Below are 21341 nucleotides of genomic sequence, written 5' to 3'. Positions count from 1 at the left end.
GTTGGATATGCTTCTGAAAACAAAAGGATTATGGTAAAAGATAAAACATTGTGTCGTTTGTAATTGAAGTTATACAATATTAATGTACTGGAAATTACAGCCATAATTCAAATGGGGCCGAGTGTAGAGAACTGAGCTAAGAAAGAGAACAGTTCTGGTTGACCTTTGACCCAATGTACTTGCCATAGTTGTGTACACACTTTAAAGTGAGGGATAGTTTGCTAAATATTGGTATTATTTCAGTGTTACCTCCAAATGAAGGGGTTTAAGTAACATGGCATGAATCTTTACGAGCAGTCTGAACGTCAGAGCATTAGTATTCTTTGCCATATCAGACTTGGTCGAGGTGATTTCTTTGTGTTCCAAGAACTTTCTAATAAGTTATCACAGCCAATAAAATATTATGGCTGAAAGTAAGAAATGTAAGAACCCCAATCTGGAATTATCCTGTAAAGTAATATGTAACTCTTACTTTCACAGGCATGTTGTGATATCCTGATGATAATGAATGGCATTTGTTTCGGTTATATTTCAAACTGACGAATCCGTTTTGGAAAGGAAGCTGTAGCGTGATACTCTCTAAACTCTAGTGTTGTCGTGATGAAAACATATTACCCTCTTTGTTACATTCTCAAATCCTGTGTTTTATTTCCCACTGTCAGTGAGATAACCTGGCAACACTTTCAGAACACAATCATCCGTAGTAAATTTAGAATATGACTCTGTGTTCTTTTAATATCTCCTCCGCTCCCTGGTCACACACATGAATGGACTTTCATGCTCATCACACATCAGGCTGTGTTCAATCTGAAGGTATTATGACCTTTCTCTTCTGTGGAGAGACAGCCGAGAACACCTGCGCTTCAACAGCCAGCGTCCCCCTCGGTGCTGGGGTGTGTTTATGTGTCTTTAAACCTCATGCCTGAAGCTAAGTCACACTTAAATTGCAGTCAAAACATTACCTGAACATGCTATATCCATCATCTGAATCCCGCAGCTTTTTACCAGCAGGTTTGAGCACACAGATGCTCCAGTAAGACTGCAAAGACATAATTTTAAATTTCCTATTTTTTGAAAGATCGAACTAAATCCAGCTTCAACAAGTTCCAAATCCTGAAGCTCTTAAAAGTTAACCACAGAAGTGAGATAATACATTCTTATTTGTCAGCAGCAAATCCAATTTACCAAATTAAATAAAGCTCAACAAGACTTGATGTAGTAGTTGGCAGAAAAATAAGGAGTATAAAATACTGTCTTACTTTTAAATGTTGGTCTTAAGAGGGGCATTTGCATTATGAGTCAGAATCCTGCAGCCCAAAGAGACAGTATCAAGAGCCAATACATTTCCTCTTTGGTCTTTGACTTTTCAAAGTATTCTGTCCCTTTTAATGTGCACTTTCAGATGCCTCACTCACAATCAGGCAGAATTGGAGGAAAAGCATTCTAAAAAGTACAAATCCCACACAAAATAGGGAAGTTAGTACGGCATCAAAAGGCTACTGCTGACTGGCGGTGCTCCATATGACCAAATATGGAAGGAAAAATGCTGCCTTTTCCCGTAACCAAAATGGGAAGAAAAAAAAAAAGAAAAAAGGGGAAGGTTTTCTTGCATGCTGCGTGCACAGTGAGATAGAGCTCTCACACTCACTACACAGTGGCCACAGAGTTGGCTCACTTTCAAAACAGCATGACTGATGGTGATGTTGGACCTGCAGTGACATCTCAGAGAACACACACACAAACATGCACACCTGCACGACTCAGGAGTCATGAAAGAGGTACACACCGATCGTTTCAGTACGCTGACGTTTCATTTTTTAAATACACACAAAAGCTTTCTTCACTTTCACATATGAGCTTTATACCCGAGTCTCAGCAGTGCACTTGGAAACAGAGCCCCCTGGAAGGGAACATTCCTCTCGGTGAAAAAGCAGCCATCTCAAACGCCACAGTCCTCTGCTTAAGTTAGAAACGGTTTGTTTATCTGGCCCCCCTCGCTATATAGAGTGGCTCTGACATTCCCCTGCTACAAAAATGTCTATGTGGGTATGTCATTAACCAAGAAACTAAAAGAATGATCTCTGACATTTTAAGGAGCGTATGTAAACTGCTAGCAATGGAGGAAATTCTGCTGGGAGAAGAAAAAAAAACACGGTTTAAAATTAGGACAGAGCAAAGGAATAAAATAAGAGACGTGTGCCTCTGTTTAGACAAAACTATCCCACTTAAATCCCAGAGTCTTCATATTCCATCTTAAAGATCATTATATATTTTGGGATTCATGCTTTTTTTTCCCTACATTGAATAAAGTTAGATGAGAAGATCACATTCCTGTACACAGAAAACAATGCTACAGTAGGTAGTGGTTAGCTTAGCTAGCTTAAGGATTATAAACAGAGACCAACAGCTAGCTTCACTCGCAACTTTATATACAAGAACTCTAATTGTGGATATGACTAAAGCTAACTGTGGCAGTGTTTGAGTTCAAAGGGAATCATTACTACAAACGAAGATGCATTTAAAAGACTACTCTCCATTAATTTCACTTTTTAAATTCAAATGTTTTCGCTCTACTTTGCTGTCACAAAGAACAGAGCAGAAGAGTGATAAATACGCCATTTAGGGTCTTTCTTATTCTGTCTTTTCTGTTTGCCTTTGTCCCATGTGGAACTAGTTTTCAGTGTTACTCTTCTAAGCACCACTTCTGTGCAAATATCCAGAATGTCAAATAATCTCAATAAATATGCACCCCTGCACTTGACATCCATATTAACTAACTGTTGTGCAATTCCACATTGACTTTAGGCTAAAGTCAAGCCTTCATCTTTCAGGTCAGTACCAAATGAACAGAGTTGCTTTAAAGGGTGAACTACACTCTAATGTGTTTGAATAGTATCAGACAAACCATGAATAATGAATAAATAAATACAAATTTCCCACATCATTTTCCTGTCAAACAAACCATGTGATTATGTTATCAAGGACATCATCATCTCTTACTACCTTAGAGTGTACCGGCCAACTTTTAAGTCTATTAAATCGTGAATTATTAATAACAGACAGATGCTGGATGAAGCCAAAGCAAATATGGTCATGGTAATCTGAATGTACTGAAAAAGTAATCACCTTTACAGGATACTTAACACATCTTGGAAACCTCTTTTTTTTTTTTGTCTCAGGATGTTTTCTCAGAAATATCAAGAACATGTGACTTGTCATGAATCCCTTTCTCATCCTTTTCTCGTGTCTCTTTCCAAGGAAAAGCAGCCTCCTCTTGTTCCTTAAGGACAGCCTGTCTTGACACCTGCCTTCTGTCGGAGTAAATGAGGCTCGGGTGGGGAGTCTGCGTCTCTTCAACAGGACATTAATCTACTCGTAGTGAGCTGACCAGGGAGATTGAGTGCAGATATATGATGGGTTTCAGTCTAAGCACTGCTACTGCCGACACTGCAGCAAGAGAAAAGTTTATGTAAGCTGGTGGCAATAAACAGACTTCAATTTAAAGGGATAGAAACAGGAAAGACCTGAACAAAAATGACCCACGCCTTGCTTAAAAAACCTATACTTTTTCAAGATCTGTGAGGAAAACTCAAATCTTATAACCAGAAACCTGTTTCATGACCTGCAGAAAGCTAATGTGTCTGGATGAAACGCCCTCCAGCAAGACCCTGGACTCACTTGGGAAATGCACCAAGTCTCAATGACCAGAGTACACAAGTATATACATGATTAGCATGACACACAGCAGCCCACAGCCTCTGCTACACGGGTAATAACATGACATGCTGGAAACATTAAGTGGAACATAAAAAATGTATTTCTCATAAAGCTTGAGAGGTTCCTGATGTGTTTTCTGTAGGGCCGAGAATTGGAAGGAAAATGGATCTGCTGAACATTTGTGACATGCTTCCTATAAAAGCCACGCTTTGGTCGTGGTGTGAGTGTGGCTCTGCGTGGCCAGAGAGAAATTACACTTTGGTGAAAGAAGGGGAGAAAATCGGACAGGGTGAAAAAAAATTATATAAACTGCAGAGTGATTTATGTGGCTGGCTCGAAACCACACTGAGAGAGACTGTCTTCCCATCATACCTTACATGGAAACATACATGAGGTTAGAGTGAGGCTAAAAAGCATGATGCAATGCCCCCACATACTGAGAAAGTTGAAAGCGAGACAGCTGAGCATACACTCTGACACAAGTTTGCCTTTTTTTGCCCATGCAACACAAACCCTATCAGGAAAATACAAAGAAAATCACTTAAGCAAAGGACATTTATTCAAATCACTCCAAAATGTCATAAATCTTTATCTTTCTTGCCTTGTTTTACACACAAGTCAATAAATCACGCTTTTGGAATGCCAATTTTTCGAAGTGAGCTGCGAGGCTTTTCAAGGGTATTACATGACAAGGTATTTTTCAAAATAAGGGCCTGCATTCCTGCAGAGAGATAGGAGGAGATTAAGGAGCAGGGAAGGTTTGGGTGGGGTAGGCTGGCGGGCGGGCGGGCAAGATGGCCTGACCGAGAGGGTCTATTACTCATAGTGGATGTGGAGAGGTGGAGTGATCCCCTGACAGTGCCTTTAGCTCTGTCTTACAGTGGCAAATGTAAAAAAAAAAAAAAAGTATAATAGAGGGCCTTTCAGTACAGACAGCCAGGGATGTTTTGTTTTAATCCTATGAATCTCTCTGTCCTGGGTAGTCATGCAGCCTTGACCTGCTCTTCAGGAATTGAAGAAGGGCCAGGCTATTTAATCATGGATGTGCTCTGACACCTCAGACAAATGTTGACACTAAAAGATGTAAGTATACTAAGGAAACAGTTTTTGATGGGGAGTTACAAAGTACATTATTACAGTTGTCTATCACCATGGAACATAACTTGTATCCATTGACAAACCCTTGGTAATTATTTTATTCAAATGTAAACTAATTGTGTTCATATCAATTGATGTGCTACGGGGATATGCCACTTGGGAGCAATTTGGGGGTTCATTGTCTTGCCCAAGGACACCTGACATTTGGGCTGCCTTCCGACCATCATCTAATTACACATCTATCTAAAGTCAATTGTCTATCTCTTTTAACTCTGTTTTGGTCTCCACCAACTCCTGAGGAAATGTGTGGCTATTCACATGATAAATGGCAAAGAAGCTGTTTGCTGTTTGGTGCAGGGCAGGTAGCATACAAAAAAAAAATAGCTGCCCACTCACACTGGAAACAAAGCTAATGGCAGAAACCTGATCACATCTGTAAAACCAAGATCATGAGCTCAAAGACCATATAAGGTAAGGAGTGAGAAGAACTGAAGTGCCAAGTTTTTGTTAAGCTGTTTGTCGCTCTGGGTAGCACCTTTCAAATAACATTATTTCATTTGATCTGATGATCTTTTGGTACTTGGAATGTGCAGCTTTAAGGAATGACATGCAAGCATTATCTTTCTGAATGAAGTTGCAAGAATTGTTATGAAATGTGCAAATAGATTTCCTATTCAACACTTATGGATAAGTTACCATCACCAACAGATGATGTATTGAACAACATTTGTATTGTTTTCGCATGTTTGTCCTCTTCATTGTAATGTATCTCTTACATGCACAACAGACTTGCATAAATTCAGCCCCCTCTAGAGTCAGCCGGATTTGTTTTTGCATTACCTTAATAACAGAAAGTTCAGAACTATTTCGAGGTATTTTACAGGATAAAGCCAATGCTTTTCTTCATGGATTTTAGGCCGTATTCTCAAGGTGAAACCTGGTATATACTGAGTGTACAGCATTAGAATACTGTAGTTACAGGAAAAAGAATCCAAAAGCTTTTGACAAAGGACAGCAGAAGACAGCACATAACTGGCAAGAAGGAGTCCTAATCCCAGTCTACATTCAGAGGTTGACAGATGTGATGCCAGGGACCAGAATTGTGGTAAAAATGTGGATACATTTTGATACCTTGGCATTATTTTTTTTCTATCTCTATGAGGTTTCAGATGTTTAAGATTTCGTCTTAGTAGTGCTTTTGAATCAGCGGATTCACATTCTTAAAGTGACAGAGAGATCACATCACCTTCCAAAGAATACATTCCTCAATTCTCAAACCCCAAATCCTCCCAAGGTTCTACAGGGCTACAGTTCACAAGCTCAACCAGATCCCATTTTTGTGTAAGGCTGTGCTGGCTGTTATTATTAGTGAGGCAGCAAACCAGCTTGGACGAGTGCACGTCTACCGTCCGACCCTTGAGGTGAAAGGCCTAAGGCAGGGTCTTGAATCTGCAGGTAAACTGAGGGTAATGTGTCACCTTATACTCTGCACGCTCTGCAGGTGTGTTTGTACTGTGTTCATTGTTTCTGTCAGTCTAGAGGCACAAGTAACCACCAGTGCTAACAGTATGGAACTGTGTACCTGCAGGATACAGTGGCAGAGTGGCTGTTAGTAGAATGTCTTGAACTGCATCCTTTGGGAGAAATACCCCCTGTCTGTCTCTATATCTTCTCTCTTTCTGTGGTTATGTGACTTTGGAACCCATTGCCAGAAATTCCAGGAAACCCTAGAGCTTCATGAGACATAACAAAGCTCTCTCTCTCTTGAAGACTACACTTGCTCTATCTGCCTTTTGCCTGCCTGGGAGCTCTGCCGCTCATTCTCCCTGAGAGAAGTAATTTTATGCAGCGGCTGATTGACTCATTTCAATACATTATTAATGGTGGAGTTTTTTACTTTTAATGCCTGTTGCTAATTCCATACCCTGGACTATTTAGACCATGGAAGACGCAATAATCATTGAATGCCATTAGCATGATGTGGCATTTACCACTAAATTAAGGATAACATTCAGCTTTAGAGGTTAATATATGTGCAGCATTTAAGCCTCCTAATTCCAAAATTTATTAGAAAAACACATTTCTCAGACAGCCATGAAATTGTAAATAATTGAGCGTTACTCCAAGGAGGCTCCATTGCTCCATTGAAGTTGCTGCAAGCTTTTTTTAGCTGATGGCAAAACTGGAAATGAGATTTGGTTCACAAAACAGCAGAGCTGAATGTGAATAAATCCAAAACCACAGCTGTCCCCCCAACGGCACTAATCTGTCTATTGGGTTTCACCCATCTCTTTGCGCTCAAAAACGGTCTCCTCCATCTGGGTAGATTCTAATCTTAAACACATCGATGCATGTCTGAACCTCCTCATATTCACATACACCTTCAGACATACCTATTCACCCCCACCCACCACCCACCTTGTGTTTATGTTCAGAGCTTGAGTGACTGGTATTTCATTTCGGCCTGCCCAGAGCCCTTTTGCACGGTTTGGCTTGGCCGGTGTACCATTACCAGTCATTAAGTCTAACCTGAACTAATAGGGGCCTATTTTCCAAGGTGGTCTCCCAGGTGGCTGTCACAGACGTGAGTGGCACTGCGGGGCTCAGGGCTTGACTTGGGCACACTGAACCTCATGAAAAATCTGTCTGGATTTAAGCCAGACTCCATTAACATGCATTTAGATTATTTGATAACAAGAACCCATTGTTCTAGAAAGGGCATCTGGGTGTTTTTTTTCTCATTAGGGCAGGTTTAATGAGGCCAGCCGATTAGCTACCCCAGCCCATTATGAACTTTACCCCATTTATACCTTCTGCAACACTTATGTATCAAATAATCAACAGGCCATCTAGAATCATTTACTCAAACAATACTCTTCTTAAAAACCAAGATGAGTCAGGCCAGGCACATGCGCTTATACTGCCAAAACACCTATAACCAGCCTATCACTGGATAAAGCTTGACCAATGCATAAGCCATGCTGATACGCTTGAAGCAGATATATTGGAAACAGTGAATATGTTGGTGTGTATAACATGAAACAGCCTTGGCAGCCCATTTTGCACGTCCAATTATCAACATGGTGGTGAAGACAATGGCCCAACACATAGGAATTTGACTTTTAAAGTTCCTCATTGTGTCATATTCGTTTTGCTCGGATTCAAATCCGACCTGTGGCTATTTTCCCTCATGTCAACCCTACTCTCTCTCTGCCTGATTTCTGACTTCATCCACTGTCCTATCTCTGGAATACAGGCCCAAAAGCCAAAAAATAAATCTTCATAAAGAAATACCAGATATTTATAGGTTACATAGAAGGTGTTGCAATTATAAGTCTGTCCAACGGAGATGATACCACATTTTTCACTGTACCTTTGACTATTCTCAATAAAGTATTCATGTTCACTGCTTTGTTTGATATTTGAAGGACAGTTTCATTCCTCTGAGTAAAGCCATTTATTCCCAGTGAAGAACAACCAATAACACATACATTTAATAATAACTGAAACAAAGAGTGTCTTCATATCTGAGGAGGATATCTGATTTTAGGTTTCAGCTGTGCCCTCCTTCGTGTGACACGTGTCATCATTAATCAGAAGAGAAGGAGCCATTAGTCTGAATAGGGGGATAATTAATCCACACTCACACTTCATTAGACGTCATGCTCAATTTGTCCAGCTGTATGCTGGGTAAATAAGCAAATACGACAGGACCCATAGCTACTATTCCATCTCATCTTTGAGAAGGCCTAAACAAACTCACACAAAGCTAGTCCAAGTGGACATTACAACTTATATTGAAACAAGTATGAAATGACTGTCTGTATTAAATAATTGTGTTCATACCGGTTCTATTAAATAGGAAATTTGTGAACTAGCTGTCTGATCACAAGATAATTGTACTCATATGTATCCCAGACATAAAAATATGACTGGACTTGAACATTAAAGCCAAACCATAAGCCTCAAACAAGGTTAAACTGCAGTAGGGCATACAGTATGAATCATCCCTTGCTTTAATAAGTACCATTTGGCTGTCACCTCGGCAGCCGTAGAGCTGCTCTATTACAGTAAAGCCCCTCCAGCACAGAGTCGGGGTTATTCAATAAAAACCTGAGTGTTTCTCCCAATCACCACTGGCAGAGCTCTGATGAGGTAAAGAGCTCTCCTATGCCAGCACGTGTCCCTGTGGAGCACTGTCTGATTAAAATGGTTTTCTGAAACCATATTTTAGTTCCCCTTGCCATACCTAAGTAAGTGAACAAAAAGAAAAATGAACAGGTTACCTAATTCAACCAGATATGAATCCACAAAACAAGATTTTATCTATACAGTTCTAATAGGTTGACAACTTAGCATTGGATTTCAATTTTTTTTTGTAAGGCTGGTATCCATGTCCCAAAGATGCAACAAGACACAATAGTAGATTCATGCCTTACATTTGTTACTGGGGTTAAGGGGGGACTTGGGGTTCTTTGCGTTTGATCTTCAGCCTTAATCACTTTCAACCCCCCACTTATCTTACTCCCCTGCCAACAGCCCAGTGACATGTGAAGTGGAAAGAAATGGCAGCAGTGGCCCGCTCTCTTACTCTCCTGTCCTCTTGCCTTGCCTGTAATGCATTCCTGAGCAATCCTCGGAGGCTCGTATGTAAATGCTGGAGTATGCTTCTGATTAGGAGGCACAAAGAGTACACTCTATAAATGCACTCTTAAACAATTACCGCTGCTCCTGACTGCAGTCCTGACACAGACCTCAGACTGTGCTGCTGCCTGACTGGCTTATTCGGGTGAGAAAGATGGATGTGGACCATTTCAAACAATGTGCCTTCCTATAAGGCACATGTGGGGAGTCTGACTTTAGATCCCAAGCTGAAAAAGGTTTGAGAAGCATTATGACTGAGAAGAACCTTTTTATTTTTAGATGATAAAAAGCTAATTAAGAGGTAATCAAACCAACTCTTTATCAGCTACTTTTTTGTATTTCCATAAATGGATTAGTGATAAATATTTTATAGACTATTAACAAGGGACTGTTTTGTGAAAGGCTTTTCAAACCCATAGCCTTCTTTCCCCCCCACATTTTAGTCGTTCAGCTCTTTGTTTGGATTTTCAGTCTTACTGTTTTAGTTCCCTCTAACTGCTCTATGCTCTTAATTTTCAAATTTAACATGTAGCGCAATTCAAGTTCGGATTAACCCATTGAGCACTTCATTGGAGAAAATAATTCCACTCCAACAGGTCTAATTTGGGCCATCAAGGGCCTTACTCGGATTAGTAAGCATCAACCAGCGATGGGCACAGATTATAACAGTAGGTGTAAAGAGGGGTCGGGGCCTGCAACGGCAACCCAAAATATTATATCTGTGCCAAAAAATAGTGTACTGTTAAGAAGCAAATATGCAATTATTCCCAATTGTGTATGGAGCCAATTGAGGGCCTATTAATCTCTCTGAAACAACATATGTGGCATCTCTATGGAAAACGTGGAAGAAATCTGTCTGGGCCCAATTTTGGTATTCTACATCAGCCGAGCGTCCACCCAAATGTGCTCACTATTAGTGTGCTAGTTGGGTTTAGTGGCTAGCTAGCTTTTAGCTCCTAAAGATTCAGATATTTCTCTCAGTAGTTGGAGAATGCTTAACCAGTGGCAGGAGAAGAGTGGGTATTAGACTGTCCAGGTGATAAGAACAATGAATTATCATAATATATAATATAATATTGCTGTTTGTCTCCAGAGTTTGTAAACTGGTAACTTGCATACTGTTAGATAATATTGCATTCTTCCTTGATTTTACAAGAGATCTAAAATAAAGTTCAAACACTCTTGGTCTGAACTGAGTTGGAATAAAATATTTTCGCAACTTTGATGCTCTTCCAAAGAATGAAACAGAATTACAGTAGAGGTCTGACTCATGTGAATCGCCATGTAAGGACACAGTGATTGTTTTATGTGTATGAGGTAAGTCCTCACTTCCATCATTACCACATACGTGCCTGATCTCGCTCGCGCCAGTTCTCACTCCCATGATGGCAGACATCCAATCTGGACTCTCCAAGCTGTCCTTCACATTCGCTATGCACACTTCAGCACACACAGCACCTCTATAACCACTAGCATAAATCCAGCAGGCTTAAAACTGACCTGCACACTGCCCTGTCTGTTTCCCCCCCTCTCCATGCAATTCAAAGAGTGGTTAACCTCGCTTACTATGTAAACACATGACCTCACTGGTCATGTGTTTACATTCAATGGTATTTTTCACACACACCTCTGGGATTTACATCACCTTATTACCTCCACGTTCCCTTAATTCCCTATTACCCAAGAATATGGGACCTTTAAAAGGTGATTTGACAGGCTTTTGATTAGCCGTGTTTGTTTAGCTCTGGGACACAAGGAGAGGAAGACGTGAGGCCGAGAGAAGTGAGGAGGAGGAGGAGAGGGGAGGTGAAGAGAGGACAGGGGGGAAAGAATGGAAAGCTGGCTTAGAAAAAATGAGGGTGAAGCGAGAACGAACGTTATAGCAATCATTTCTTTTTTTGAAAAAAAAAGAAAAAAAGGTCTTAGGCAGAATAGATTGGTGTTAATGGAAAAGAGAGAGGGGGAAGAAAAAGTTAATGTAGCTGTTAGAAGAGGGACAAGTAAGGTGGTTTTCTCTGCCACAGGGACACGCTGTGCACGTCTGAGGTCCCAGTGGGAGGACGGCGAAGGAAAACACAAGGCCAATCAGCTAACAGAGACATTTCCTGTGCTTGTTTTATCAGATGAAGAAGAAGCCCAAAGGCTAAATGTCCCTCTTAACAATGTTGTACACTTCTCCGAATAACCCGCTTTGGGGGAACGGAGGGGAGGACATGCATCTTTGTGGGATGACATCAGAGGCGCTGCTTAGGAGCACTGACCTCACTCTCGCACAATCAATCATCCACAAAAAACCCATGAAATGTAGATCACGTGAGGAAGAGAGGAGGTTTTTTTTTTTGCCTTTTTAAGATAAAAAGCAGGCTGCCTTCTGAATTTAATCATCACCCAGACGGAAAAAAACAACAAGATTTAATAAAAGGAAAAGAATACAAAAGTCCTTTTTATAGCTATGAAACTTCTGGTGAATCCATGCATCTGGAAACTAGCAGATGGTGGGCCAATATGCCAATTACCAACACCGACAAGCCATGCTGACTATTAGGCAATCTGGCCTTGAGTGATAGCACTTTAAAGTCAGACAAAGACACGACTCAGAGGCTGATCTAACAAACCCTCTTCATCAGAGTGTGACTAAAGCCCAGAGGAATTCAAACACAGGTCTTTCATGCCCACATGACTGCTTCAGTCAGGAGAATCAACATTTGGGAAGAAAGGAAGTAACAATACTGATCCTGGGAGCGAGGATCATTGAAAAAAAAAAAACCCTGTGCCTGTATCAAGCGCTGAATTTGACGCTTGAAAAAAGTTATTTGAATGTGGTGTGATAATAAAGGTACATTTTAATCTATTATAGGCCAGGGTATGGGCACACTTAATGAGGGGAATACATGAGTATGCAATCTATGTCACCCAAGAGGCAACCAGAGTCTAATTGAGAGGTGAACAAATGCCAGAACATACCAAGAACACGGTAAATATTCCCCTACAGTACTTTTCCATGTCTGCTTGGCTGCATAATGGGAAGCAGCAACTGAATACTTTCAATTTACAGCCTCTGGAAATTTGGCTTGAAATAGTAAAAAAATATATGATATTGAAGTTGAGAGTCTCATGAACTATCCACAAGAATCTGAGTAAAAATAAGCAGTGTTCTACACTCACAAACCACCTGATTTGATTTGGTTTTGACCATTTCTTAAGACTGGGCCTGAGAGGAAGGTTTTGTTTTGATTGTCACCGCCTTGTTTTTGTTTGATACCGGCCTAGCATCGCACACAGCAACGTTATGAAGATCTGCATATTGTAGCCCTGTATGTTTGAAACTTCTTAGATGTTCTTGTGTTCAGAAACAGAGGAGGAGGAGGTAGGAACCCTTACATCTGTCATTTCATACATTTCAAATTACAAAATGCTCTGTCCTTAAAGATGTGAATGCCTTGCTAAACAATGGCTCTGCCAAATAACCTACACAAAAATAGAGACTCAACAGTAGGGCTGTCACTTTTTCAATAAAACAACTTAGAACAAATTTGACTTGCTAATGTTCAAACACAATCAATATCAATAATGAGCCTAAAACCAGCAGCCTGTTAACAATCAGATAGGACTGAATTATTTTTGTATTATTATTATTGTTCACCATAACACAAGTCTATCAACATGCTCTGAATGAGTGCAGCTCTCTTTTTATTAAAATAAATACCTGCTGATGAGAACACTGGTTAACAGTGCACAGAGGCTTGTGGAACACACAAATATTTAAGTTTAACCTCAGCCAATTCAAACCCTATATTAAGAGAGTGTACAAAAACTTTAATATAGATAGGTTCGATTTGTATCAAAACTTGTTTCTGTTTTGTCTTTTATACATACTACTAGTTAGCATTTAGACACCACAACATACTGTAAGTAAAAGGCTTTTCTTGATTTAGGTTTCCAGTGGGTTAAAAATGGCAGGAATTTGGAATGTATACGATAAACCCCCATAAAACTCTCACTTCTTTATATCCAAGACCTTCATTAACATCATGGACATGATAAACATCAAGGTATTATACCCTCAAGTGAATTCAGAAGTAATTTCTACAACTTGCTGGCCACCTTCACCCAGTGAATGAGTTAAGAATTCTATTCCAGCACGAGATCTGCCCATTCGTCCAAGCACACCATATTATACAACTTAGTGTGCGGTTCTGGATGTAGTGCATTCAAATTACATGCTATCAAATTCAAAGGCGAGAGGGGGGAAGAGTACACTGCAGGGCTCCAATCCAGGGCCTGAGTCCCATGAACACTAGCTGCACGTCAATCACAATCACCTCAAATGATCCGAACCCCTGTCCTATTCCTGCTGTCTTTCAGAAGACACAAACCTAAAACCTACACTAACTTTATTCCAGGTAACTGGAGGACACTGACGACATTGATAAAATGGAAAGAACACGTTTTGCTTGTTGGTCTGCAGGTATGGTGGGGCAGCATCTCAAAAAACAAGAAAAAACTATCTTCTTAGAATAAACAAATCTGCATAAACTTAAACAAAGGGGAAAAAAATGCTAGAAGACAGGAAACATGCTTGACATAGTTTCATTGGTCTGTTATGAGAAGAAACCAGAAAATAGCTCTGGCACCTGTTGTGCAGAAACAATGTATGTTTGGACAGACATTTCAGCATGCGATCACTGGAACCTGAACCACATTTGGAAAATCCCAACACTGAACACAGTATAGGTAAACATCTATTCAAAAAAGGACAGAATGGCCGGATCATTTGTGCTAGAAAGTTGCCTCGGCCAGTTTTCCATTCGATTCAAATTCAGTTTGCCACTCAGTTGGCTGCCTTTGCTCAGTGGTGGTAAGAAACTATTGCGCTGCAAGGAAACTCTGGATTCTTGCTTTGGAAATTGATACTGCGGTTGATTATGAGTATCTTGGATCAAAACTATGACAAAGCAACCACAGTTGCTGGATGCATGTTAGCACATAACTGTACACAGACGGATTCATGAATGCCCCATGCTTTAGCAAATGTTGATCATGATGAGAATGCAGCTGAATAATTACCATATCCAAAGTTTTGCTTTAATCATGTGCAAGAGAGAGGGGAGAGAGTGAGAGGGAGCCAGCGTACAGTAACTAGAAGCCTTTACCGCACTGTGTAGTCCAGAGCCAGACTCCGGAAATGCATGGCAGTGTTCCCTACATCCTGCCAGCCCAGCCCTAACCCTGGCCCTGGCTCTCGCCCCACACTGCCAAACCCCTGTTATCACTCTGTGCAATTACCTTCAGTTTCTTCTGAACCCATATCATACTGTGCCAGTTATAAAACTCCCCCTCTGCACACACTGCAAAGCACTACATGCATTATAATCTAAAGTCTGCTGCATTCAGTGTGGGTTTTGGCCTGAAAATAGCTGAGCCAGAAAATGTGCATGAGAAAATGTATGCAAAAACTGAAAAAAAAAATCTTGATTTTCAACAGGGAGTGCTTGTAAGTCAGGAAATACGTGTGCTGTTGCTATGGAGTGGTTGGAGACATTGAGAGCAGAAACTGATTTGACTGAGTAGATGATATGATGACATGAACAAATTATATACATACACATATTGAATCATGTATAATACCAGCTCATTACCAGCTATACATCATTTATAGTCATTTTTATTCAATTTCATTATAGCCTGATAATTCCAGTGTCAGGTTTTAAACGTGTTACATAACACCAATTTTCCACAAACCTTTAGCCCAAGATATAATTTCCAATGTTCAAAAGACCCCATAATCATACCATGGGCTCCTAAATGATTTCACAATCCAAACATCAATGGAGATAGAATTAATGAATAAGTCATATTCTGCAGAAGTTGTTTTTGTGCCTCAAAGCCAAACACAGTATACAGTATGATTACAGAATTCAGAAGGTTTCTTATTTCAGGGGTTTGAGGCTTCAGAAAGAAAATGCTGCCACCTTTATCCACTCATAATGGGCCTTTATTAGCATCAGTATATTTGTAAAGACACAAACTATGAAAAGTCTATACAGCTGTGTGAAGGCTGACTGTCAGCTGGTCCATCTGGGATCATTACGAGGCAAATGAGATCCACATACAGATAAGCAAAGGGTAAAAATAGTGAGCCAAAAGTTATGAATTTTTGAAGAGATTAACAGTATGCTCTATTGCGTCAATAATTTTTTGACTTTTAAAATGGTTAGCTAAAATAACTTTATAAGCAATGCAAATAGATAGCTAAAAATGGTGAATTAGCGGTTGAAACATTAGCAAAAAGACATTACAAAGGGGTGGGAATTGCTAATAGAAACAGATAAAGGCTTAAACTAGCTTAAAGTTACAGAAAAAACATTTGAAATAGTCTCTAGTATTGGATACATGTTCTAAAGAGTTAGCTTAAAGACATTTATTAGATAAATAGTTGATATGTTTGCTGAAAGTACACATCTTCAGTGATGGATAAATGGTTGAAACAGTTAGCGACAAGGAATGCACGTTTATAAAATGATGATTTGGCTGCTAATATATGGCTCAAATAAACTACATCTTTTGTAACTCCTACCAAAGTCAACTTGACCAAACCAACCTAAAACCTTAAAGTTGAATTGTAAGGACACTAGGGTTGAAAACAAGCACCTGTCACTGGCCAAATATTGGTGTTTTTTTGCATTGGCGGGTGAATTTGATCAACCCACCAGCCATAGTGGCGTGTAAATAAAAGTTAAGTGACAGAGTGTGTTGTAACAACAAATAACGTACATTGAATCCCGCTCTTCTTGTTCCACTATGACTTATTGAGCTGAGCCAAGCAGTCTTGCATGCTCACGGACCACAGAGCTCCGCCTCCTCCTCGCATCAGTGTTTACGCTGACGAACTATGCGCTGAAATGGCTTGACTTGTTGCTGAGCGCAGCACTGATTAGCATCTCCATTACAACAGATTAACCTGCTGAATGTGTATTTAATATGATGTCTCGCTGTCTTAAGTCCAAGATGATTTAAAGAAGCGGGCTGTGGCGGTGACTCATGGTGAAGAGGAGAACTCCCTAAAGCGTTATCGAAAATCATCACTTATTGTAGCTCAGATAAAGCTTCAATGATAAACACATTCTATATCTGACATGTTCTTCACAATAAAAGTTCCAGGTTTCAATGTCGATGCCAGGATGGAGACATTTTTCTATAAAACCTATAGAAACATTTTAAGCAAATTTGACGGTGAGCACAAAAATGCACTTTGATTCACATAGCTGTACTGTGTGGATACACCAGACAAAAATGTTCAGAACCACTCCAGTGGGAACTGTTATGCACTACATTCCTGAGGCCATTCCAATCACCTGTCACCAGGTTGGATCTGCACCTTATAAGGAGTGGAAGGCATTCTGCACAAGTTTTCCAAAAACAACTTATCAGATACAGTTTCATGGGCAATTACTATACTGTCTCTGCCTGAAAGCACTCAAAAAAAGAAAAGAACCTACCCTCTGAAGCTCCCTCCCTCTACACGCTCCCATTTTCCATGCTTCCACTTCACGGATACTACTATGTAATAAAGCTGAGATCAAAAGACTCGCTGGGCAACTAAAGTACAACGAAAAATTGAAGAGTGCCTTTTGCCTTGGGGTGGTTGGATTGCAAAGAATGTGATACCTTGATAGGATGAGAGGTAGCTTCATGTGTGTGTGTGTGAGCAGGACAGCTTTTTGCAAAACTGCCCTATGGCTTTGTCTGCACGATGTGTTAAAAGTTCATACAAGGGAGGGCAATTACCTTTAGCCTATATCTTTTAAAAAGGACTGTGGCGTGTTGGTACCCGTATGGGCCCTTTACATGGATATAGACAATATTGTAAAACTTCCACATGTCACCATGTCACATTTCAACAGTTGTAGCCTATTCATTTTTTACAGACTATGTTTGAAAACACATTTTTGTCTGTGGGTTTTAGGGGATATAATTAACGGACAAAAGAAGTGATGTCATATGGTAAAATAAAAAAAAAAAGAGATAAGCAATGAGAAACTTGGATAACTGGGATTTTTTCTTTTGGACCCCCTCCTCCCCACCCTCGTCCAGAAGGAGGGGGCGCGCATTACAGCAGTGGACAAATGCTTTTCTTTGTGTTGTCCCGCGGTTGACAAAGCATTGACATGACAGCGCCACTACTCGAAGCTTTGGGATCGCGATCACAAGTTTACTTTGCTTCACTGATCTGCGGACGCGTAAAAGAGGGAGCGGCGCAAAAGCCAAGATATCCTGAAAAGTATCATCAGCAGCAGCAGCAGCCCATGCGCACAACCGAGACCCATAATGTGATCATCTCCCATCGTGAAAAAAATGCATCGAGTTTGGAATTCGCAAAAGCATCAGTAAACGTTGTTGTTGAGGTGGTGTATTAGATTAGAAGAGTTTAGTTCGCAGGGAGTGGAAAGTTTTTGCGCTTACCTGCGGATCTTTACGGGACAAAGTAGAGCTCTTGGGTCGAGTATGTGAGGAGAGGGAGCCAGTCTGCAGTCAGTCCTCCACTACACTCAATGATAAAACCAAACTGAATACCCACGCAAGCCCCTCCCTTTAAGACATAATCACATATCTACTCTAGGTCCGCTCCAGACATGCTCCAAAAAACGCCAAACTACAGCTCAGACTGCAAACACGAAACATTCACGGAGCATGTCTAAGTCAAAATGAAAAAATGTAAGCTCTGTGAAAAGTTTGTGGAGAAGTTTGTGAAAAAAAAAAAGTGAAAGTGACTTTGGGGAGAAAAGTGCCGTCTTTGGTTTTCCTTTCCGGGGGCCTCTGAAAGAAAAAAAAATCTGTCAAGAGCGATCATATGAAATGTTAATCTTGGACAAATAGGAAGGCTGCATTCTCACAGACAGGCCGACATGCCTTAAAACTTGTGTTAATGTGCTGCTAACTCAATAAAAAAGTTTGAAAGTAGGCCTATTTGTCATATAACAACATCATTCAAAAACAAGTTTTGCCTCTCAGTACAACACTACTTCCTGCAAACAGAGAAAGCATGTCAAGGTTAATATAAGTAAATACGAGAATTGGTAAGTTCTGTAAGGGTGGAAGGAAGGATGGAAGGAATGAAGGAAGGAAGGAAGGAAGGAATCTATTGTATAAAAAATACTTATCCATGTCTTGTCTAAAGAGGTTGGCTGAGAATGACATTTCTTTCAACAAGGCCAGCCAAAACTGGAACATGTTTTATGAGTCTTAAGTTCTCTAATATTTTCATACAAAATAAATTATTAATATCCAGCTCCTGTTTAACAAGGGTTGCCAACGTTTCATTAGCAGCCCGGGATGTCATTCTGTAGGTTCTTTGGTCGTACCAGGTTGTTATAGCCGACATAAAACTTCCTCCAAAACAATAGAGCTGCGAACTTCATCAGACTACTGTACTGTTTCCTCTGTCCAAAATGTATTTTCTTATTGACCTGTGGATTATCCAGCTATATTGTATTGCACACTGATTCTGATAAGAGATTGGTGCAGATGTAATTAATAAACCTTCAAAACCTGAAAAAAAAACCACAGCAAACTTACAGATGGATAAACCAAAGGTTATTCAACGATCAGTTATTGAAGTAATTACTTGAATTAAATAATCTTTTTTATAGCCAGGAAGGGCAGATTCTATAAAACATAGAGGACACTTGGTAACCACCCTGCAGCCGTAATCTCACCAGACAATAATACCTCAATAACTCATGTTAAATGATCTCTCACATATGCTGTCAATGTTGTTTAGAAATCTCATAAATAGTTGTAAATGATTTCCTGAACACTGAAAATCTGTTCACATGCAGACAAAAAATATTTTTCAGGAGCTACCATAGATCTGAGGACAGAATGCCATGTGGTGTTAAGATGTGATCTACGCAGTCTTTGAGTCAGTCTTAATGAATAATTATAGCCTACATAATTAATTAGATTATTACATTAATGTTGTCGCATGCATAAATGCACATCACAGCAAGTCTCTAACTTTGAGGACACACATATTGATGTGTCTATAGAGGTAATGAATGAATAAACTCAGACCCTGCAGGTAACAAACCATAGCTATAATAACACATACTGCAGTATATCTGTGTGTGTGTGTGTGTGTGTGTGTGTGTGTGTGTGTGTGTGTGTGTGTGTGTGTGTGTGTGTGTGTGTGTGTGTGTGTGTACAGTATAAGATGGACTTAGCTGGATCATGTGCATATAAGACCTGCTGCACTCTGGGTACAGTCCAGGACTTCTATCATCAGGTATCCTGTTCCTTCCTGTTTCTCTGTGTATACTGTCAAAAATAGAAATGCCAACAAGGTAGAGAGAGTAGCAAACATCTGGATGAGTTCCCTTGTGCCTGGTTCTCTGCAAATACTGTCTCAATTCTCAATTCCCCCTAGTTAACTTCATCATTCATTTTGTACTGTATATACCCCCTGTTTTTATTTTCATTTTTATTTATCTTATCTATTCTGTTGAATGTGTATTTTTGAGCTTTCTTGTCTGTGCTGCTGTAATGCCTGAATTTCCCCTCTGGGGATCAATGAAGTACTATCCTATCCTATCCTATCCTATTTACGTTTGACTTCATACTGACCACAGGTCGGACACATTTCCTACAATAATGCAAATAATTGGCTTTTCAAGAGAGATTCAAGTGTCAGTATGTGGCATCACCTTTCTGTTAGATTCTGATGTGAGTAAATGCTTTTAAAGAACAAAACACAAGGTCATGTTGGAGTTAACAGCCCTGCTGCATGGTAGCTCTTGATAGCTTTAAGCTTAATGCCAATGACACAACAAACTGACGGTAACAGTACAAACATGCTGATGTAAAAGAATTAAGATTCACTATGTTAGCTAGCATTTAGCGTGTGAGCTTAAGGGTCACAAATTTTGGTCATAAACCAACCATTACTAGACACAATGTAATTTTTGGCCTGAGGGTGGTACAAGATGAATCATTAGAGGATCATAAACTCAGTGATGGGCAACTTTGCTTACCAAGAGGGCCACATTCATTTTATCCTCACTGCCAGAAAACCAAAATGTTACAAATTGTAGGATAAATCTCAATCAGAAAATAATTACTTGGACAATATAAGTGATTCATTTTTAAGACTGAAATTAATGCGATTCAGGAACATAAAACTTAGTGCTAAACATGCTAGTGTTGTTACATAGAGGAATAAAAAAACCTCTTTCATTTAAAGCTATCTGGATAGAAAAGACATTACAGATTGTTAAACTACTTACTATTGGGTAACAGACAGAATATAATTGCAACAAATGTTTTATGGGGCTTTAAATATTTGTGAGGTATTTTGGAATAGCTTAAATTATGTTAAACAAGCTTCTGGGTATTTTAGAAATATCTGGATCTTCTTACAGTGGAATGTCCAAATCCAGTTCTGTGACTTTAAGACCATGTTTTTAAAGTGGATAATATTTATTGTTAAATAATTCTTAGACTAACTACTTGTGGATGTTGTAAAAAAAAATCCCAAATTCCAAGAAAAAGTGAAAATGACTCTAGTGCCCTCAACAGAGCTGCAGCCCAAACTTTATTTCAGCATCCACACTTTCAGAAAAGGACAGCAACAAAAGTGTGCTGTCATGGTCTTTTCTTTCCACCAGATGCAGTCCTGCTTTTTGTGACCTTTTGTCTGTCAGCATTTCAGTGAGGATGCAGGAAGTTAGGAGGTGAAAAAACACAATAGCTGCAGTGTTCTACTTTCTACCATGGAACAGCAGCACGGAGACACTGCCCTGCTTTGTCTTCTCGCTTTAAAACAATGATGCTCCAAACAAAGACTGAACTTAAGAGCATTAGGCCACTGGTGCAGAAATGAGCAC

General features: G+C 39.9%; 1 protein-coding gene across 6 annotated transcripts in view; it reads right to left on the bottom strand.

The window, feature by feature from the left end:
• cald1a (caldesmon 1a) overlaps positions 1-18140 on the bottom strand; it is a 56423-nt gene extending 38283 nt beyond the window's left edge. For 2 of the 6 annotated variants that reach the window (XR_009666078.1, XM_061030331.1), the window contains exon 1: positions 17923-18140. The gene's annotated coding sequence lies outside the window, so the exon portion shown is untranslated. Of the gene's footprint in view, positions 1-1259; positions 1393-17922 lie in introns of those variants that run through there. The other 4 variants (XM_061030334.1, XM_061030335.1, XM_061030336.1 and 1 more) reach the window with 4 other exon arrangements.
• Positions 18141-21341: the final 3201 nt, after the last annotated feature.

The sequence above is a fragment of the Labrus mixtus genome, chromosome 22, assembly GCF_963584025.1.
Source record: "Labrus mixtus chromosome 22, fLabMix1.1, whole genome shotgun sequence".
NCBI lineage: Eukaryota > Metazoa > Chordata > Actinopteri > Labriformes > Labridae > Labrus > Labrus mixtus.
The sequence above is the reverse complement of the archived record's forward strand: the minus strand, read 5'-3'. Positions and strand labels throughout refer to the sequence as shown.